Genomic DNA, 23741 nt, shown 5'->3' with positions numbered 1-23741 from the left:
TCCACCACCAGGGATAGTCTGTATAATGAGTACAGGGAGCCTGAATATTCACTAGGTGACGTTGCCGAACAACGTGACCAAACAGATGCTGGTTAATTTTTATTGATTAGTGACGGTTGCTATGATATATAGTGTAGTAGTACTAGACTCACATACTGAATACACATATTCTTGGTGACGGTGCTGAAAAGGTGAGAATTGATGGATATTCTTCACTCTCTGAACTACTAAAAATGAAAAACACATTTCTTCTTATATCAGAGCTGGAGAATTCAATGACGTCTTTTTTGATTGCTATATTTGCCTTTGCTTAGTGGACGGAAGACAATAAAAAAAAAAAAAAAAGTAGGAATAGACGTGTGTATAGCTCAGTATTATGAAATTGTATTGATGATTGATGAGGTTTCTTACTCTGGCTGGAGCTTGCTTGTAATAGATGAAACCACTGTTATAAGATATTTATATGCATGTATGCTCAATCAAGTGGTATTATAACAAAAATATATTATTTTGCAGCTTACCAATCCTTAAAGTGGAGTTTCAGCCATTTTTGTGTTTTTTAAAAGTCAGCAGCTACAAAAAGTGTAGCTGCTGACTTTTATTAAACACACACTTGCCCGTCCCACGATCCAGCGATGGGGCTGCCCGAACCCTCACTTCTCTCCCCCGCCTCTCCCCTGCACCGGCATTACAAGGGTGGGCACCCGGCTGTGACAGCTTGCGGGTCGCGCTGCGTGTCCTGAATGGCCAGGCAATCTTCTGGGACCTGTGACATGTCCCAGAAGAGTGCAGGGAAGGAGGGGGAGGGGAGAACTTCCGCTCAGCCGCCTAGACGGCCCGAGCAGAAGTGGGACCAGGTAGCTATCAAAACTAAGTACCCCCTCCCACCCAAAAAAAATGACATGCCAAATGTGACATGTCAGGGAGTCAGGAGTCCTTCAAGCAGAACTTCCACGTTTGTGTGGAAATCCACTTTAAATGTGGTGACTGCATTCATTTTATTTTTTAGGATTCATTGCCTTTATTTTCACCGGGTGATCTTGCCATAAGCCTGTTAAATTATTATTAATATTATTATTATTACATTTATTTATATTGCAGTGACAATTTAGGCAGTGATATTACATTCTGTACATTTCCCCCCAGGAATAATAGATACCCCCAGCAATACTAGACCCACCCCAGCAACAATAGATCCCTCCATCAACAATAGATCCTCCACACAACATTATACCCCCCTCCCCAGCAACAATAGACTGTCTGTTACAAAATACTATCCCAGCAACAATAGATCTACCTTTGCAGAAATAGACCCCCAAGCAACAACAGTTTCCCCAGCAGCCAGGACCAATAGACCCTCCAGCAGCCAGCAGCAATAGAACTCTCCCTTAATAATTGACCTCCCCAGCAACAATATAATTCCCCAGCAACAGTAGACCCCACACACAAAAATAGATTCCTGCCAGCATCCATAGACCCACCTCCACCATACTTCAGTACCCCAAAACATTACCTACATTCAGTGCTGGAGGTGCCGGCACTGTGTTCCCTCATGTTCCTGCTGAAAAAAAAGCCCTGATCTAAGGTCCTTATCTGACATGCATACACATATTAGGGCCAATTTAGACAAGAGACACATAATCTACCAGCATGTCTTTGGAGTGTGGGAGGAAATCAGAGTATTCAGAGAAAACTCAAGTAAGCACACGGAGAACATGCAAACTCCATGCAGATAGTAGATAGTGTCATTGTTGGGGGGGGGGGGGGGGGAGTAAACCGAGGACCCCAGTGCTGCAAGGCAGAAGTGCTAAATTAAAGAATGAGGAATTTGGCATACTTAGCCTACTGGACAACCATTGCTGCTCTGTACTAACAGTTATTAACAGTAATAATAATGTAATGAAACAAATAATAGTAATAATAGTGACCAGAAACAATATGCAGACTGTGAAAATGGTACTGCTTCCTCAGCTCTGGTGGTCAGTGGAAATTTGCCCCCTACACTGATGGTGGAGAACTGCCCACTAACACTGGTGACCAGAAGAGTGCCCATTTACACTGGTGGTCAGTACAGTGATTACATAAAAATTGGTTAGCGTAGTGCCCCCTGACACCAGTGACTGGGTGTGCAAGGAAAAGCAGAATTTATCAAGTCCAGATTTCATTTAATTGCATCATAATAAGCTGATGTGTGAAACTTAAGGGATCCTGAAGGATAATCAGTCAACATCCACTTCCATGAAATAAGACCAGTCGGTTTTACAACACAACACCACTTAGGTTCCAACTGCTATTCCACCGGCATAGCAATTTGGATCCAAATGGTTTTTGTGGGGCAACAAAGATTGTCTTAGTAAGTCTAGATTTGATTTTATTGAGAATTTTGCACCATAAAAACCAAACATGTTTCCAGGGTTCAGTGGGTTCCTTTTCATCAGGGCTTCTTTCTATTTTCAAGGCACTGTATAAATTCACTTATAAAGCACTTTCCTGGTAGAGCTGCCTAAGAATAAATACTTCTTCCACACTGCCTAAGCATTGACTCAAACAGCTACAGCTTTAAGATATCCAGTGACCCACACCTTTCTTCTATTTCCCTTACTTACAAGGTCCCCCTATTGATCTTGGTGGTCAATGCAATAGAACATTTCACTTATGTTCAGTGTAAGGGGGCACTACGTTGACCTTACATTGATGGTCAGCGTAGTGCCCCCTTACATTAGATGTGAGTGAAATGTTCCATTACATTGGTGGTCAGTGGGGGAAAGACACCCTTATATTGACTGTCAATGGAGAAAGGCCCGTTACGTGATGGCCATTGGCCATTTAAAGTTGATTTGCGGCAAGAGTTAGCCATCCTTCCTTACACAAAATGTTAAAAGGGATATTTTTTTTTTCTTAAATAACAAATGTCATACTTACCTGCTCTTTTGCACAGAGCAGCCCTGATCCTTCTCTTCTTGCCCCCCCCCCTCCCCTGCTGGTGCTCCTGGGCTCTCTCTCCTGCCTAGTGACCTCATAACAAGCAGCTGGCTATGGGGGCACCCTAGCAGGCTCGCTCCTGAGCTGCTGCTCTGTGTATCCATTCACACACTGAGCAAGGTTCGTCCCCTTCCCTGCTCTTTCCCCATTGGTTCACTGGCTGTGAATGACAATAGCGGGAGCCAATGGCTGTCTCAGCCAGGGAGTAGGGAGAGACAGGGGAGAGCCAAAACTCTTGTGCACATTGCTGGATCAGGCTCAGGTAAGTATTGGGGGGGGGCCTGGGGGGGCTGCTGCACACACCTTCATGCATAGAATGCTTGAAGGTAAAAAACCTTGAGCCTTTACAACCACTTCAACCCCCACCCTCCCACCTCTAGCTCATCCCCCCAATTATATTTGAAAAAACCAAGATAAATGCCCAAAATATTTACCTGAATCTGCAATCACATGACACACCAGGTCCTTTGCTTTTTTTTCTTCTTCAGTGCAGAGTGGGAGGGTCCTTCTTCAGGTAGCCTCATCTCTGCCTAGTGACATGGGCACTTCCATTGGGTCCATTGATGGCCCCCTTACAGGATTCTGGAGACTCCAGTGACAATGTGATCATGTCATGATGAGGGCCAGCAACTAGACAGGTCGATGGTAGGCCCAGACTGCAGTGGTGGTTCATTATGGAGGGTTAAGTGACAATTATGGTCTCATCTGACCAGAGCACCTGCTTCCACATCTCTCTTTCAACAATGGCTTTCTTCTTGCAACTCTTCCATAAAGGCCATATTTGTGGAGAGCATAACTAATAGTTGTCCTGTGGACAGATTCTCCCACCTGAGCTGTGAATCTCTGCAGCTCCTCCAGAGTTACCATGGACCTCTTGGTTGCTTTTCTGATTAGTGCTCTCCTTGCCTGTCAGATTAGGTGTCAGTTTAGGTTTGCAGTTGTGCCATACTATTTCCATTTTTGGATTATGGATTGAACAGAGCTCAGTGAGATGTTCAAAGTTTGGGATATTTGTTTATAATCTAACCCTGCTTTAAACTTCTCCACAACTTCATCCCTGACCTGTCTGGTGTGTTCTTTGGCCTTCATGATGCTGCTTGTTCATTAAGGTTCTCTGGAGGAACTGTATTTATACTGAGATTAAATGACACACTGGTGGACTCTATTTACTAACTAGGTGACTTCTGAAGGCAATTGGTTCCACAAGATTTTAGTTAGGGGTATCGGAGTAAAGGGGGCTGAATACAAATGCACGCCACACTTTTCAGATATTTATTTGTAAAAAAAATTGAAAACTATTTATCATTTTCCTTACACTTCACAATTATGTGCCACTTTGTGTTGGTCTATCACATAAAATTCCAATAAAACACATTTATGTTTTTGGTTGTAACATGACAAATTTGGAACATTTTAAAGGGTTTGAATACTTTTTCAAGGCACTGTATGTTCAGCCCTACAGCTCATGGCAAGGTTTTTTCTGTGAAGTCTTATTGCCATTTCTTGCCAGATTTTTGCTAATTTTGCTAATTTAATACACCAGATTTTGACTTAATAGGTTAAATTCTCTGCAGGTTCCAATGTGATATAGTTCTCTAGTAGAACACATTGACTGAATCCTCACCCCTAAAGATCTAAGGCAAATGGAGTCATCCTATTTGGTACTAAAAATGGCACAGTCTGGTAAGGATGGCATTTGGACCCAGGAACGCAGACGCTCCCACATATGAATGGCGAAGATCAAATGGATTACTATTGAGGACAGCAGTGGGAAGCACCAGCTTGAGGACTCACATTTAGAATAAGAACATCGTCCCTAAACATACTGGGACCATCAAAGGTAAGAGATTACTTGGCTCATACACAGCCAAATCCTAGCCAGAACTTAGTCACGGTCAACAAGAGGTGGATAAAGATATAGGGACAATTTTATATTGCCTTTGAAAACATTTTATTAGTTATTATTACCAAACAAAAACTTTTTTAAAAATAAATATTGAATACACAATGCACGCAAGAAACTTCATTTTCTAAATCTGGAGAACATCCAAATGGAACACCCTATGAAGACTCTTCATAGGGACACAGACAAAATTAAAACATGACAGAAACTCTAACCTTCCCCTACTGCCCTGCTCATGCACGCAACCCTTTTGGCACTTTTTGAGTGGCCCTGGGCCCTCTGCAGGCAGTCATCTTTTCTCCTGCCTTACTTGTAATTTCAGTGATCTCTAGCAGTTTCATGTAATACAGTATGTCTCCTTATGGCTTTTTACGTTTTACTAGTCCAGGGGTCTCAAACTTTCTAAAGTGCCAAATTACTATCCTTCAGACTTTAGGGGGGCCGGACTGTGACCAGTGAGAGTAGAAAATACCCTACATAATGCCTCAGGCTTGGTTGTCTGTGGGAGTAAAAAAATTATATAGCACCTATGGTCTGTAGAAGGAAGAATAATACCCCATCATTGGTAATAGTGGGAAGAATAGTGGCATCGGTGGGAATAATAGTTCTCTGTCATTGGTGCTAGAGTGAGGAATAGTACCCCATCAATGGTGTCAGTGGGAGGAATAGTGCCCCATTGCTGGTGTCAGTGGAAGCAATAGTGCCCCATAATTGGTTTCAATGGAAGGAATGGCGCCCCATCATTGGCGTTAGTGGATAGAAATAGTACCCCATTGTTGGTGTCAGTGGGAGGAATAGTACCCCATTGTTGGTGTCATTGAAAGGAATCATGTCCAGTCAATGGTGTCTGTGAAAGCAATAGTGCTCCATCAATGGCGTTAGTAGATAGAAATAGTACCCCATTGTAGGTGTCAGTGGGAGGAATAGTACCCCATTGTTGGTGTCATTAAAAGGAATTGTGCCCAGTCAATGGTGTCTGTGAAAGCAATAGTGCCCCATCATTGGTGCCAGTGGATGGAATGGTGGCCCATTGTTGGTGTCAGTAGAAGGAATAGTGCTCCATCATTAGTGTTAGTGGAAGGAATGGTGCCCCATTGTTGTTGTCAGTAGGAGGAGTGCCCTACTGTGGGAGTCAGTAGAAGGAATAGTGCTCCATCGTTGGAGTCAGTGAAAGGAATGGATCCTGATCGTCAGTGTCAGTCAGAGAAATAGTGTTCCAGGGTCTAAACAAAGGCAAACAAACACGATCCGCAGTTCGGAGACCACTGCCCTACGCAAAAAAAAAAAAAAAAAAGCATAATTTAACCCTAGCGGTGCAAGGTGAGTCCCATTGCAAGAATCAAATATTATCTTACTTTAATGAAACAGAAAGTAATGGAAAAAACGCAATTTTAGAACTGTCACCAATTGAGGGTAAATCTTCCAGTGGGGACATGTGTTCTGGTGGCAACTGTCTAAGAACAGAAATGCCTTCACTGGAGGTTTCCCCACACTTTCTGGTGTGTCTCTGTGTAAAAAATGTAGAGAGAGTGAAAAAACCTTCTCTTCTCACAGACACGTGTTATGTCAACAGTGTCTTAGGCGTTTTGTTCAAAAGTTCAGTAACCAGGCTGTCTTAAAACAAAGTGTGAGTTTATTTGGTCACACTTGGCAACAACTTGAAAATATATACAAAGTTAAATTCGTCTTACAGCTTGATGTAGTAAAACAAAAGATAATAAGAACAAAACTTGTATCAAGAAAGTTCAAGAGATGTTTCAGCTCTGTCTGTGCTTCTCTATGTCAGAGAGATGTCTGCTCTAGCAGCTGTTTGTGAGGTAGGCTGTATATAGGCCTAATGTAAACAAAATGTCTTCTTCAGTGTAAGGATGCGTGTGTCCTTCTTCTTTGTGTGTGTGAAAAAGTAGTGAAGTCCCTCTGTGTGTGAGTAAAGGACATGTGTAGTTTGTGTCGTGTAGTGAAGTGTAGTGTAGTGTCACTGTTTTTATACTATCTCAAATCTACTAGTCAGCAACCTACAGCCATAGCCATATACGGCTAGAACTAAATATGAAATGATCATATTCGTGATTATTCTAAATATTCTCTTTGCCAACAGCTGACACGTCTCTTAAGCTTCTTTGATCGTCAATAACACACAACAGATTCTTATAAAAAAAAAACTCAAGGTGAATGACCTTTCCAAATGGCCGAATTCTTGTAATGGATATACTTTAAGCTACAGAAATGCAATTCTGTACCAAACCTTACAAATGCATATTAAACTATAATTGAGTATATATAAATATATATTACTTCACACAAACTCAATCTAGCTAACTAATTAAATAACTATATCAAATAACTAACTATATTATAGGTAATATATGTTTTTACCTTTAAAAAGATCTTTACAATAAAGTCTATGACAGATACTCTGAGTATATTCTTATCTGTGAAACCACTGACCTACTGACCTTTAGTCATTAACTCTGTACATGGAGAACAACTGGTACAAAAATGACATGCACACAACCTAGCTATTTCAAGATTCGTCTTATGCTGAGCTGAGTGAGCTTTTTCAATGTCAAAGCATAAAAGGGAACTCAGACTGCATACTTACAGATCTTGATTATAAAGCCAAATTAATATAATTATTCTACAATTCCCCCTGAATATAATTTATTATATTACCTAAATCACGCACACTCCATTTATGGCGCCCTTTCATACACATTTTGAATTAGTTGTTCCAGATGTACCACAGCCAATCACAGGATCAGATAAGCCAGAAGTAATTTTCCGACTAAAAATACCTGTCATAATTTTTTCACCTTTTTTTATTTCTTCCTTAATCAATTTGTAAAATTGTTTCATTCTAACCACAATACAGATTTGAAATAAAATACATAATATCATGATAATAAATATAATAACTATAGGATGCAACAAAAAATTATAATTCCAATGTACCTTAAAAATAACAAAATAATCTTTCCAATTGGCATCCCAATTGACATCTCTGTTTGCATCCCTGGTACCTTCAGATCTATAATTCTTAACCATAACTTTAGCTACTGGAATAAATTACTAAACATACTTATTAGAAGTAGAAATCTCATTCAAGACATCATTTCTATTTAAATTTAGCAAAGACCTAGCCATAATTTGTGAACAAACTTCTGAAATACCTGTACCTGTTTGCAATGTTTGCAAGCACACTTCTTTCTATACAACAGATTATATAAAAATAACGGAGTATGCTAATCTCAAAAGACATCCTGTCATTAACTCAAAAAGTCAACAAACCTTATGTTTAAAAAAAAATAATAAAGTTTTTAAACTAAAACTATAGCAGGTAAATAAGTCACCCAATCTTTACCTTATTCTTGCATCATCTTACCCTATTTAGACTTTATAATACTATTTATATGTTCTACAATACCTGAGTACTTAAGATGATAAGAAACAAAAACTTTATCAAACATCTAAAATTGCATACATGTCCTGCAAAATTTTAAATCATAATCTGATTCCATGGTTTGAAATCCAACCCCAATGGAATATGACATAAGTTCACAACAACTTAGCTTTTGTTAAAAATATTATTTTTTCTAGAATAACCTCAATTAATTTATCAAAAAGAAACATTAACTAAAAAAACAACATCCTTATTTCCTCCTTAAGCAGGAAAAAAAACTAATATAATCAATCTATAAAGATTTGCCAAATTCCTCTATACTTGTAGTATTAGGTTACTCTTTCCTATTGGATTGTTCTATAAACAAATAAAACAATATTCAGAAGTTTGATGACAAAGTGTTCTAAAATGAGTAGTTCAGAATTTCTTTCATTAGCTTAAACAAAAAATCAATCAGTCAGTCAGTCAGGTACCTGGATATGCAAAAAGAAATATTTTCATTTAAAAATAACTCTATCCATTACTGTTAAAATCAATTATTTTTTTTACAATAAATATTATCTTCATCAACCTGTACTGATTCTAAGACAAAATGTCATAGTCCCCCTCTTTATCCTGTGACTAATATTAAATCTTGTAAAAGAATAATCTTACCAGATTATTGTATTTTTTCCTTTACACTGACAATTTAGGTTGGGCTTTCTCAAATATTCTATTTCTGAAAGAAATTTGATCATGTTGAAATTTCTTTTCAGAACCAAAAACATTCCTCTCATACAGTATGATTGAATGAACCGCACATGCTTGTCACTCTGACTGCTAAACACATGGCAGTCTTAAGTTCAGCTTTCAATGCGTCCACTAAAAGTTGAATAAGTGACTTTTTCCTTAATTTATACAACTGTGGTTCTATCCCTCACACTGCATCTATTTAATCCCCATGTATTTTATATACCACTACAACTGATCTTTTTAACATCCAATTGCCACTAGACAAAGCTGTGTGTATTGACACCTTCTGTTTTCCTTGTAATAACACCTTTAGTGTAACGTAAGATGCTTTTCAAAACAAATGGTGCAAAACCCACAATGTCTCTGACCTGTAGCATTGGACAATGCACTCCAAACACATTTTTTATAAATACCAATGAATTTGTCTCATCATCCATATACACTTGAATGTAAAATGGCTGAGAGAGATCTCTATATTAATCAAAAATACTAAATTAATAAGGGCTTTCTTTAGATCTTCAAATTATTATATATAAGTTCTCTCTTGTTATTAAAAATATTTGCCCTACAGTAAGCCTATATAATTCATTAAAATTCACTCAGACAGATACTTTGTCTGCAAAAATCTCGAGAAAAGTTATTAAGGCCCAAAAAATCTTATTTTTTAAAAACAATTACTTTAGTAAGTAATAATACCTTTTAAAAATAAATTTTTCTCATCAATTAATCCTCTTCCAGATATTTGGAAGACTTAACACAAAAATGTATTGTGCTCTGTCCACAGAAGTGAAAAATGTCATGACATGATGACTAGTCTGTGTAACTTGATCTGCATTTCTCTGTTGGTAATACACTCCTCGCATGTCACAAACTCTTCAGAGAATGATCTGTTACAATCAGTCTTAGCTATCATGCTTTGTATACACTACACTGTACAATTTTGTAACAATCTAGTTTTTCGTTTTTTTAAAATGTTTAACCTTTTTACCACTTTTTTAAACATATTTTGTTTGTACATCTGCCAAAAATGATGTACACTACGTTATATGACTTTCCTGATTATAGTAATGACAAAAAAATTGTTTAGAGGACAATCTCGTGAAACTCACAGATTGGGTCCTACCCAAAAACTGCGATTGGCCATATCCCCGAGAAAACTCCTCCCTCAATCAAAATCCTTACTTTTACCAGAAATACTCATTTACAAAGACTTTTAACAATTGCTATTTTTACATTTTTTTTGGATTGAACAAGCCTTTCATATTTTAATATTTTCTCTGGGTAGTCTTAAGTAAATTATAACAATCTACTACTTTTAATTTAATAACCAAATCTAAGTTTGGAATTTTTGTAAAAATTGTTCAATCCTTAACTTATTATTTCCTACAACCAAATCTGTAGGATTTTTGTAAAACACTAAACACCATGTTATTTTCCATTATCTCAATTTCATACAGTTCTTTCCATAATCTTAATCAATACTTTTTTTCTCTGAAAACTTTTTCTGCCCCCTATATATGTGTTTTAAAATGACCACATGTAATAACACACATTTCTGTTTTTCAGGGCTAAAATATTCATAAACATTTACATGTAGCATTAAACTTAGTTTCCTTGTTAACCACTTAACAACCGGCCCATAGCCGAATGACGGCTGCAGGGCGGTTGGATAACTCTGGGTGGACGTCATATGACGTCCTCCCGGAATTCCCCTCTCGCGCGCCCCCTGGGGCGCGCACCCGAACACATCCGTGACCGCCGGGTCCTCCGGACCCGGCGCATCACGGATCCCGGTAAATGGCCGCTGATCGCGGCCGTTTACCATGTGATCGCGCCGTCAAATGACGGCGCGATCACATGTAAACAGACCGGCGTCATCTGATGACGCCGGTTCCTCTCCTCCCCGCCTGTGTACCGATCAGTACACAGTGAGCGGGGAGGGGGGTGGAGGGATGTCTGCAGCGCTGTGGGCTGTATGTGTAGTGCCCACAGCGCTGCACAGAGACATCCAGGCATCCATCCATCCATGCTCAGCCATCCCCACTACATTGCAATGCTGAGCAATACTCTGCAACACCCCCACAATACTCTGCAATACCCCCACAATACTCTGCAATGCTGTGCAATACTCTGCAACACCCCCACAATACTCTGCAACACCCCCACAATACTCTGCAATACCCCCACAATACTCTGCAATACCCCCACAATACTCTGCAATGCTGTGCAATACTCTGCAATACCCCCACAATACTCTGCAATGCTGTGCAGTACTCTGCAATACCCCCACAATACTCTGCAATGCTGTGCAGTACTCTGCAATACCCCCACAATACTCTGCAATACCCCCACAATACTCTGCAATACCCCCACAATACTCTGCAATGCTGTGCAATACTCTGCAATGCCCCCACAATACTCTGCAATGCCCCCGCCATACTCTGCAATGCCCCCGCCATACTCTGCAATGCCCCCGCCATACTCTGCAATGCCCCCGCCATACTCTGCAATGCCCCCGCCATACCCTGCCATGCCCCCGCCATACCCCGCCATACTCCGCAATACCCCGCCATACTCCGCAATACCCCGCCATACCCCGCCATACCCCGCCATACTCTGCCATACTCTGCAATACCCTGCAATACCCCGCCATACTCCGCAATACCCCGCCATACTCCGCCATACTCCGCCATACTCTGCCATGCTCTGCAATACCCCGCCATACTCCGCAATACCCCGCCATACCCCGCCATACTCCGCAATACCCCGCCATACTCCGCAATACCCCGCCATACCCCGCAATACCCCGCCATACCCCGCAATACCCCGCCATACCCCGCCATACTGAGCCATGCTCAGCTGTACTCGGCCTCTGTATGTGGCCAGGCTGTGGAAGTCTCACACATGTGGTATCGCCATACTCAGGAGGAGCAGGAGAATCTATTTTGGGGTGTCATTTTTGGCATGTACATGTTATGTGGTAGAAATATTGTATAAATGGACAACTTTGTGTTAAAAAAAAAATGCGTTTTAACCACTTCCCGCCCACCGGCCGTCATACAACGTCCTTGACTTTGTGCGGAGATATCTGAATGATGGTTGCAGCTACAGGCATCATTCAGATATCGGCTTTTTCAGCCGGCGATTCCCTACACCATAAGAATGATCATAGCGGCTGTTCCACTGCTTGATCGTTCTTACGGGAGGCGAGAGGGGATGTCCCCCCCTCCCGCGCTTCTACCGACTCACCGCTACGATCGAAGCCAGGATCGTTTTTTTTTTTTTTTTTATTTCAGGCTTCCCAGCCTAGAGGTGAGATGTGGGGTCTTATTGACCCCATATCTCACTGTAAAGAGGACCTGTCATGCCATATTCCTATTACAAGGATGTTTATATTCCTTGTAATAGGAATAAAAGTGGTCAAAAATTTTTTTTTTTGGAAAAAAGCATCAAACTAAAATAAATAAAGTAAAATGAACAATAAAAAAAAATAAAAAAATTTTAAAGCGCCCCTGTCCCTGCGTGCTCGCATGCAGAAGCGAACGCATACGTAAGTCCCGCCCACATATGAAAACCGTGTTCAAACCACACATGTGAGGTATCGCTGCGATCGGTAGAGCGAGAGTAATAATTTTGGCCCTAGACCTCCTCTGTAACTCAAAACATGTAACCAGTAAAAAATTTTAAAGCGTCGCCTATGGGGATTTTTGAGTAGCAAAGTTTGGCGTCATTCCACAAGCGCGTGCAATTTTGAAAGGTGACATGTTGGGTATCTATTTACTCAGTATAACTTCATCTTTCACATTATGCAAAAACATTAGGCTAACTTTACTGTTTTGGTTTTTGTAAAGCACAAAACAGTTTTTTTCTCAAAAAAAAGCGTTAAAAAAATTGCTGCGCAAATACCGTGCGAGATAAAAAGTTGCAACGACCGCCATTGTATTCTCTAGGGTCTTTGCTAAAAAAACATATATAATGTTTTGGGGTTCTATGTAATTTTCTAGCAAATAAATGATGATTTTTACATGTAGGAGAGAAATGTCAGAATTGGCCTGGGAGCTACAGAACGCCTGAAGGTGCTCCCCTGCATGTTGGGCCTCTGTATGTGGCCACGCTGTGTAAAAGTCTCACACATGTGGTATCGCCGTACTCGGGAGTAATAGCAGAATGTGTTTTGGGGTGTAATTTGTGGAATGCATATGTGGTGTGCGAGAAATAACCTGCTAATATGACAATTTTGTGGGAAAAAAAAAAAGTAAAAAAAAAACCTTGATTTTGCAAAGAATTGTGGGAAAAAATGACAACTTCAAAAATCTCACCATGCATCTTTCTAAATACCTTGGAATGTCTTCTTTCCAAAAAGGTATCATTTGGGGGGTATTTGTACTTTTCTGGAATGTTAGGGTCTCAAGAAATTAGATAGGCCGTCAGTACTTCAGGTGTGATCAATTTTCAGATATTCGCACCATAGCTTTTGGACTCTATAACTTTCACAAAGACCAAATAATATCCACCGATTTGGGTTAATTCTACCAAAGATATGTAGCGGTATAAATTTTGGCCAAAATATATGAAGAAAAATTACTAATTTGCAAAATATTATAACAGAAATGAAGAAAAATGCATTTTTTTTACAGATTTTTCGGTCTTTTTTCTTTTACGGCGCAAAAAATAAAGAACCCAGCGGTGATTAAATACCACCAAAAGAAAGCTCCATTTGTGTGAAAAAAAGGACAAAAATTTCATATAGATACAGTGTTGCATGGCTGAGTAATTGTCATTCAAAATGTGAGAGCACCAAAAGCTGAAAATTGGTCTGGTTAGGAAGGGGGTTTAAGTGCCCAGTTGTCAAGTGGTTAAATAACTTCTTTACACTCTGGCATTAATTACCTCACTACTGCATGTATTCCTGTATTCCATATATATGGAATGTATCAATTTCCCGATGGTACAGGAAAATACTTCTGAGCCTTGAGATGTTAACCATCCCATGTTACCCTTATATATAAACAAACACACTCACCCCTTGTTTAGTATGATAGTCCTGTGCGCACTTAAAAAAAACAAGAGATGAATAATGTCCTTTAACTTTGTTGTTCGTTGCCTTTTCTTTAGTTTGTTGCTTTTTCTTCCATTTGCTGCTTTTTCTTTCGTTTGTTGCTTTTTCTTTCGTTCGTTACTTCTTCTTTCTTTGAAGAATAATTTTCTTGTACCTTTTTGCCTTGTTCCTTGTATTGTGTGCTGTAGTGTGCTATATTGTGCTGTAGTGTACTTGCCTGTTGATTTTTCTTTGCCTTTTTCTTGGACTTTCCATCTTCAAACATCAAAATCCGACTTTCATCTTAGCTTACCCAAAGAGTACTTCTGCCAGTTGTACACAATGGTAGCTTTTTCAAATAACGTGAAGTCTCAGTTCCTGATTCAACATTTTTTTTTTTCTTCTTGGGCAACTACCCAATATTTTCTTATGTGAGACTTTCTCACCTTCTTAGGAACTAACCTTGGCAGAAATCTTCACGTACGTAACGTTACGTTTTCACAAACAAAGTCCTGGATTTCCAAAAATAACTTCAAGCATATCGTCCAAATGGCCTTGACAATCAACTTCGTAGGCTGGGTCTTCCTTTTTTTTTTCAAAGTTACAAACTTTGGCTAGAGGTGAGAAAACAGACATAGAAAAACTCACCCTCGACTTTTATTGAACTGTTGTCCACATCTGACGCAAACGCCTCCTTCTAGGTTCTTTACTTAGTTTCTTCTTGGAGCTTGTTGTTTCTCCACATTTGATTATCAGATGGCATATCGTATTTAGAAGAATTTCTCGTCTTTAGCCGGCTCAGTTCCTTGGACCTTTCGTCCTTGTCTGATGGAACACAAACGCCTCTTTCTAGGTTCTTTGATAGTTTTTTCCTGAGACTTGATCAATCATGAAAATGTGTTAGTCTCCCCCCTTGTTCGAGGAGCAGGGAAAAAAAAACTGGCTGGCTCGCCAATGTAAAAAATGTAGAGAGAGTGAAAAAACCTTCTCTTCTCACAGACACGTGTTATGTCAACAGTGTCTTAGGCGTTTTGTTCAAAAGTTCAGTAGCCAGGCAACAACTTGAAAATATATACAAAGTTAAATTCGTCTTACAGCTTGATGTAGTAAAACAAAAGATAATAAGAACAAAACTTGTATCAAGAAAGTTCAAGAGATGTTTCAGCTCCGTCTGTGCTTCTCTATGTCAGAGAGATGTCTGCTCTAGCAGGTGTTTGTGAGGTAGGCTGTATATAGGCCTAATGTAAACAAAATGTCTTCTTCAGTGTAAGGATGCGTGTGGCCTTCTTCTTTGTGTGTGTGAAAAAGTAGTGAAGTCCTTCTGTGTGTGAGTAAAGGACATGTGTAGTTTGTGTCGTGTAGTGAAGTGTAGTGAAGTGTAGGGTCACTCTGTTTTTATACTATCTCAAATCTACTATTCAGCAACCTACAGCCATTGCCATATACAGCTAGAACTAAATATGAAATGATCATATTCGTGATTATTCTAAATATTCTCTTTGCCAACAGCTGACACGTCTCTTAAGCTTCTTTGATCGTCAATAACACACAACAGATTCTTATAAAAAAAAAAACTCAAGGTGAATGACCTTTCCAAATGGCCGAATTCTTGTAATGGATATACTTTAAGCTACAGAAATGCAATTCTGTACCAAACCTTACAAATGCATATTAAACTATAATTGAGTATATATAAATATATATTACTTCACACAAACTCAATCTAGCTAACTAATTAAATAACTATATCAAATAACTAACTATATTATAGGTAATATATGTTTTTACCTTTAAAAAGATCTTTACAATAAAGTCTATGACAGATACTCTGAGTATATTCTTATCTGTGAAACCACTGACCTACTGACCTTTAGTCATTAACTCTGTACATGGAGAACAACTGGTACAAAAATGACATGCACACAACCTAGCTATTTCAAGATTCATCTTATGCTGAGCTGAGTGAGCTTTTTCAATGTCAAAGCATAAAAGGGAACTCAGACTGCATACTTACAGATCTTGATTATAAAGCCAAATTAATATAATTATTCTACACTCTGGGATAGTTTTTAATTTGCATACTATTCTTTTCTTCTTCTAGTAATTAACCAAAATAAATTGTGTGATTCTCATTTCTCACCATCACCATCACTATGCTGAAACGTCTGGGTGTGTTCTGCATCTTGTGGCATCTAATAGCTACCAGTAAGTATTCTTCAAAATATACTGAGACTTTTTCCTTGCATTGCTTATAGCTATTCACTTTATATTACAGTTGGAATTTAAAAAAGAACTATGGCCTTCCATTAAAAAAATATGTGCTGCACCACTTCATGATAAGAGCATCTGCAATGAAAGCTTTCGCTTAGCCACCTTTGCAAAGTCCCACAAATACCTGTTGATCCTGCCAGTGAATCATCAGCACCTAGCCATACCTAGCCCAGCCCACTACTTTCTGGAATAACAGCACTACCTTGGTTGCTAGAACTCTTCTATTGTGAGCTGCAGTGTCTGTGAGGGGGATTGTGTGAGACACAAATAAAGGAGGATTTGGCTCAGTCAGGGACGGTAAGGCCTCATGTACACTGCAGCTGGTAAACGGACGTTTAGGAGCATTTGGGCATTTTTTTTTCCAGCAGCCCCTGAACTCTCCTCAATGTTCTCTAATGGGTACACTCAGGCGTTTATAGCAGTTTAGAAGCACTTGAGGTTAAAAGCATTTTTTGAGAGAGAGAGAGATTCCTGCATTGTAGGCATTTGGAAGGGTCCACTGATCTGTAAAATCTGTTATCTGTCAAAAACGCTTCTAGATGCAAACCCCCATAAACGTAGCATGAAAAAGTGGTAAAACGGAAGTGTTTAACCATCGGTTATTTGCTGTCAAGTTCAGGAAAGGTTTTCTAATGTCCTGTGTACATGAAGCCTAAAGGAAGTTTCTTTTTGCTGTATGAGGCTTGTGCATGTCAGGAACCATAAACCAGACAGAGACAGAAAGTGCAGTGAAAATCACACTATAAAAAATAACACAGTTCAGGAATAGGGATGAGCTTCGAGTTCGAGTCGAACTCATGTTCGACTCGAACATTGGCTGTTCGCAAGTTCACCGAACAGCGAACAATTTGGGGTGTTCGCGGCAAATTCGAATGCCGCGGAACACCCTTTAAAAGTCTATGGGAGAAATCAAAAGTGCTAATTTTAAAGGCTAATATGCAAGTTATTGTCATAAAAAGTGTTTGGGGACCTGGGTCCTGCCCCAGGGGACATGGATCAATGCAAAAAAAAGTTTTAAAAACGGCCGTTTTTTCAGGAGCAGTGATTTTAATAATGCTTAAAGTCAATCAATAAAAGTGTAATATCCCTTTAAATTTCGTACCTGGGGGGTGTCTATAGTGTGCCTGTAAAGGGGCGCATGTTTCCTGTGTTTAGAACAGTCTGACAGCAAAATGACATTTTGAAGGAAAAAACTCATTTAAAACTACCCGCGGCTATTGCATTGCCGACAATACACATAGAAGTTCATTGATAAAAACGGCATGGGAATTCCCCAAAGGGGAACCCCGAACCAAAATTTAAAAAAAAAAATGACGTGGGAGTCCCCCTAAATTCCATACCAGGCCCTTCAGGTCTGGTATGGATATTAAGGGGAACCCCGGCCAAAATTAAAAAAAAAAAAATGACGTGGGGTTCCCCCTAAATTCCATACCAGACCCTTCAGGTCTGGTATGGATTTTAAGGGGAACCCCGCGCCAAAAAAAAAAAAAAAAAACGGCGTGGGGTCCCCCCAAAAATCCATACCAGACCCTTATCCGAGCACGCAACCTGGCAGGCCGCAGGAAAAGAGGGGGGGACGAGAGTGCGGCCCCCCCTCCCTCCTGAACCGTACCAGGCCACATGCCCTCAACATTGGGAGGGTGCTTTGGGGTAGCCCCCCAAAACACCTTGTCCCCATGTTGATGAGGACAAGGGCCTCATCCCCACAACCCTGGCCGGTGGTTGTGGGGGTCTGCGGGCGGGGGGCTTATCGGAATCTGGAAGCCCCCTTTAACAAGGTGACCCCCAGATCCCGGCCCCCCCCCTGTGTGAAATGGTAAGGGGGTACATAAGTACCCCTACCATTTCACGAAAAAAGTGTCAAAAATGTTAAAAATGACAAGAGACAGTTTTTGACAATTCCTTTATTTAAATGCTTCTTCTTTCTTCTATCTTCCTTCATCTTCTGGTTCTTCTGGTTCTTCTGGCTCTTCTGGTTCTTCCTCCGGCGTTCTCGTCCAGCATCTCCTCCGCGGCGTCTTCTATCTTCTTCTCCTCGGGCCGCTCCGCACCCATGGCATGGGGGGGAGGCTCCCGCTCTTCTCTTCTTCTTTTCTTCTCTTCTTCTCTTCTTCTTTTCTTCTCCGGGCCGCTCCGCAATCCATGCTGGCATGGAGGGAGGCTCCCGCTGTGTGACGGCGCTCCTCGTCTGACAGTTCTTAAATAACGGGGGGGGCCACCCGGTGACCCCGCCCCCCTCTGACGCACGGTGACTTGACGGGACTTCCCTGTGACGTCACGGGGAATGCCACAGGGAAGTCCCGTCAAGTCACCGTGCGTCAGAGGGGGGCGGGGTCACCGGGTGGCCCCGCCCCCCCGTTATTTAAGAACTGTCAGACGAGGAGCGCCGTCACACAGCGGGAGCCTCCCTCCATGCCAGCATGGATTGCGGAGTGGCCCGGAGAAGAAAATGAAGAAGAGAAGAAGAGAAGAAAAGAAGAAGAGAAGGGCGGGAGCCTCCCCCCCATGCCATGGGTGCGGAGCGGCCCGAGGAGAAGAAGACAGAAGACGCCGCGGAGGAGATGCTGGACGAGAACGCCGGAGAAAGAACCAGAAGAGCCAGAAGAACCAGAAGAACCAGAAGATGAAGGAAGATAGAAGAAAGAAGAAGCATTTAAATAAAGGAATTGTCAAAAACTGTCTCTTGTCATTTTTAACATTTTTGACACTTTCTTCGTGAAATGGTAGGGGTACTTATGTACCCCCTTACCATTTCACACAGGGGGGGGGCCGGGATCTGGGGGTCACCTTGTTAAAGGGGGCTTCCAGATTCCGATAAGCCCCCCGCCCGCAGACCCCCACAACCACCGGCCAGGGTTGTGGGGATGAGGCCCTTGTCCTCATCAACATGGGGACAAGGTGTTTTGGGGGGCTACCCCAAAGCACCCTCCCAATGTTGAGGGCATGTGGCCTGGTACGGTTCAGGAGGGAGGGGGGGGCCACACTCTCGTCCCCCCCTCTTTTCCTGCGGCCTGCCAGGTTGCGTGCTCGGATAAGGGTCTGGTATGGATTTTTGGGGGGACCCCACGCCGTTTTTTTTTTTTTTTTGGCGCGGGGTTCCCCTTAAAATCCATACCAGACCTGAAGGGTCTGGTATGGAATTTAGGGGGAACCCCACGTCATTTTTTTTTTTTAATTTTGGCCGGGGTTCCCCTTAATATCCATACCAGACCTGAAGGGCCTGGTATGGAATTTAGGGGGACTCCCACGTCATTTTTTTTTTTTTTAATTTTGGTTCGGGGTTCCCCTTTGGGGAATTCCCATGCCGTTTTTATCAATGAACTTCTATGTGTATTGTCGGCAATGCAATAGCCGCGCGTAGTTTTAAATGAGTTTTTTCCTTCAAAATGTCATTTTGCTGTCAGACTGTTCTAAACACAGGAAACATGCGCCCCTTTACAGGCATACTATAGACACCCCTCAGGTACGAAATTTAAAGGGATATTACACTTTTATTGTTTGACTTTAAGCATTATTAAAATCACTGCTCCTGAAAAAACGGCCGTTTTTAAAACTTTTTTTTGCATTGATCCATGTCCCCTGGGGCAGGACCCAGGTCCCCAAACACTTTTTATGACAATAACTTTCATATAAGCCTTTAAAATTAGCACTTTTGATTATTCATGTTCGTGTCCCATAGACTTTAACGGTGTTTGCATGTTCGAACGAACTTTTTTCCTGTTCGCATGTTCTGGTGCGAACCGAACAGGGGGGTGTTCGGCTCATCCCTATTCAGGAATGTAATAAAAAAATAGAAGCCAGGGTTTGGATGCCAGAGTGAGTAATCAGACAAGCCAGGGTCAGGAACCCAGAAGTCAGCGTAGTCAGGAGCAAAAATCAGGAACAGGAATCAGAAGGGAAGTCAGCCAGGCCAAGCCATACACACTTAGAGATCAGAGACCACGCAAGGCCAAGGAGAAAATGAGCTACAGTAAGCTGCTTAAATAGCAAAAAGGGGCTGGCTGTAGGCTGGACTAATGAGGAGGGTTAATTGTAACCAAGTGAGTCACTGTGGTAACAAGTGGCTGGTAATTAAACGACAGCTGAGCAGCTTCTGAGCACCGAAAGAAAAGAGCTGCTCATTAAAGAGGAACTGCAGTCTGCTCACATAATTTGTATCAAAATCATTTTTGCCATTCTGAAGCTTTCCTTAAACCAGTTTGCATATTATTTTATATATACTGTGGTTCTGTACTTGCCAAATATGCTGCAGAAATCTCCCTCCACTGAGTCTGGCTGCAGCTCTTTTAAAGGAGAAGTCCAGCCTGGGCTCGTTTGGCTGGGCTTCTCCTATGGGTCACAGGAGTGCAATTTGTTTTGCACTCCTGTGACCCATTCTCAGCAGGTAGCGGTCTGAAGTCCGCTCTCCACTGACGTCACACAGATCAGTCCAGGCACCACGTCATCCCGACTCTGGGAGTCTGAATCCGCTAGCTGCCTGGACTGAAAGCTGCCTCAGCCTCTCAGCGAGCCACTGAGACGGCCGCTCCCCACCCCTCCACAGCTCAGCGCTCCAGTGAGCGTGGAGGAGCAGAGCAGGAGAGCTGCTGATTGACAGGCAGCAGCTCTCCGCTCAGGGAGCCAAGAGAACCGAGCCATTGGTGGTGTTCGGTGGCTCGGTTCTCAGTGCAGAGATGCCGGGGGACAGATGCAGCATCCACCTAGGTAAATATTATTATGGGAAAAAATGGCTTCCCATACTTCTCTTTTAACTGTGGGCAGCTGAAGCTGCTGCCTGTTCACTTCCTGGATTTACACAGACACACCTCCAGCTCTGCAGCTCTCATTGGACTCATCCCCCCTCCCTTCCTTGAAAACTCTCACAAGAGTGAGAGAGAGAGCTGTACATGATGTCATAAGCCTAGGCTAATGACCAGACAAGAAACAGGAAGTGGGCTGTATAAGGGATTTACTGGCAGGAAAAAAAAATATTTTACTATCCAAAAACAACAAGGGCAGAAGATTTAATAGATGGAAAGTTGAAAAAATGACTAAAGGTACGCTTTATAGTAATTGTAAGGCTTCAAATTATTTTTATTAATTTAATTAATTTTTTTAAAATAAGAAACATATCATACTTACCTCCGTGCATTTTGTTTTGCACAGAGATGCCCCGATCCTCGACTTCTGGGGTCCCCCAGTGGCTCTGGTAGCTCCTTGCATCGTATAACCCCCTAGGAGAAGCGCTCTCCCGGGGGGGGTTACATTGCGGGAGCACTCCCGAGTCCAGCATTCTCAAGTCCGTCGAAAAGATTTGAAACAGGTTTTCATTTCTAGGTCCATCGAACTTTTGGGGGAAAAAAGTCCGCTGGAGCCCACACACAATCGAATTGTCTGACGGACTCCGATCCGCCGAACCAAGTATGCCGTAAAGTCCGGTCGTGTGTACACGGCATAATACTTGATATGTTTGGTATCTATTTACTTGACACAACCTCATGTTTTATATTTTAACAATATAAGGGTCTTATATAGCGTGTGTTTGCAATAAGATTATTTTTATTACATTTTTTTCCTGAAAATTTGATACTGATAAACAATTGAGCAAATATCGTGCAACTATCATTTTTTTATTCTACAGGGTCTCTGCTTTCTGAAAATATATAATGCTCTGTAGGTTTAGGTAATTTTATGGTCAAAAATAAAGATTTTTACATGTGTGCAAAAAAATGCTAATGTCGAATTAGTTACCGTAAGTTAGTGTTCTTTGCATTTTTTTAAATTTTTTTTTATGTATTCCATCGTTATTTGCGTACTGTCACTTTCTTTTTGTTTTGTTTTTATTTGACTTTTTTTGCTGTCAGTTTTTTGCTTTCTGTGAAAAATATAAAACATGGTGGACCAATGAGAGGCTATTTCTTGACACAATAACAGGTCCAGAATAGTTAATTTTGCCTTCCTCATTGACTCAACTGCAGTTTTCCAAAATGCTGATATTTTGTCAGCCTTATTCCCACTGAAATGTTGTGGATGTGAAAACACATAATTTGGCCCATCCTTGTTTGCAAACAACTGTGCTCAATACCATCTTTTCACTCTATCCATGCCATATCAATGCTTTTTTGTAGGACAAACTTCTGTGATAAATGTGGAGAAGCAAACCGCTGAAGTAGGGGGTACGGTCACTCTTCAGTGTCAGCTACAGACCAGCCTTCTAAATGTTTTCCAAATCACATGGCAGAAGGAGACGGGCAACTTTTCTGGGCCAATGGCTACCTGCAGCAAAATATACGGTCAGAGGCTCCTTGGCTATGCTGCCAATCGTACAAGACTATTTACAACAGACACACTAAATGTCTCATCCATCACAATAAACCCTGTCAACCGGGAAGATCAGGGATGCTTCAAATGTATATTTAATGTGTACCCACAGGGGGCAAACTCTGGAAGAATCTGTCTGGATGTCTATGGTAAGTGCTGGGATTGTATATACAATGTATAAACAAATTTCAGAATATTACTAAAGCTCAAGGCTATGGCAACATAGGTGTTTCCACTTGCAGTGCAATGTTTATGTGACTAGTACATTCATAGCATGGGCCAAAACAGGATCATGTGGTATAGTAGCCTCTAGTGTTGACCTGTAGCACAAATAGACATATGACAAGCACACCATGGACAGTCAAGGTAATGTCCAAATGTTTTTTAAACTATCACATCACAGTGGTAAAGGTACAACGTTTCGGACCCTGCAAGACCCCTTTGCCGACCCTACATGGCCCCAAAATGTTGCACTTTTACTGCTGTGATATGATCACTTTAATAAATCTTTGGACATTACCTTGAAGACCCATGCTGTGCTGGTGATCAATGCTTTGACGTATGATGTTAGTGGTCTCCAGCAGCTAATGAATTACAGTACCTGCTTACTTCTTACCATTTTCCAGGAATGTGTGTAATGGGAATTTTATACATGGTCTGTAGCACAATTGGGATATTTTGGTGGTTTCATCCACAAGATAGCTAATCTTGCCTTGGAAATATAGTGAATCTGTAGTCTTGTGCCATGCCCCGGGTGGTTGTGGCATAGTGGCCTCCAGTTCCTTACCCAGTGTTGTCCTGTGGCACAAAGCTGGGACTTTAATGGCATCAGCCAGATGATAGTTAGTCTTGCCTTGGCAAGATAGGGGATTTGTAGTCTTGTGCCATGTCCCAGATGTCTTTGGCATAGTGGCCTCTGGTTTCTTACCCTGTGTTGTCCTGCGGAACAAAACGGGGACTTTAGAGGCATCAGCCGGAAGATAGCTAGTCTTGCCTTGGCAACATAGGGGATCTGTAGGTTTGTATCATGTTTCAAGCAATTGTGATGTCCCAATGTGTTCTGCCAATGATTTTGAGCATGCCCATAAGCCTCTTGGGGAAATTTTGCCTGCAGA

The 23741-nt window shown here is 41.3% G+C and overlaps 1 long non-coding RNA gene across 1 annotated transcript; it reads left to right on the top strand.

Moving 5' to 3' along the window:
- Positions 1–104: 104 nt before the first annotated feature.
- LOC141129348 (uncharacterized) lies at positions 105–22559 on the top strand. Its single transcript, XR_012241813.1, has 3 exons — positions 105–191; positions 4557–4822; positions 22434–22559. It is a non-coding gene; the product is annotated as an uncharacterized lncRNA (long non-coding RNA).
- The last annotated feature ends 1182 nt before the right edge of the window (positions 22560–23741 follow it).

Source organism: Aquarana catesbeiana, linkage group LG02 (genome assembly GCF_042186555.1).
Source record: "Aquarana catesbeiana isolate 2022-GZ linkage group LG02, ASM4218655v1, whole genome shotgun sequence".
NCBI classification, from domain to species: Eukaryota; Metazoa; Chordata; class Amphibia; order Anura; family Ranidae; genus Aquarana; species Aquarana catesbeiana.
Note: the sequence above shows the minus strand (reverse complement) of the source record. Positions and strands in the feature narration are given on the sequence as shown.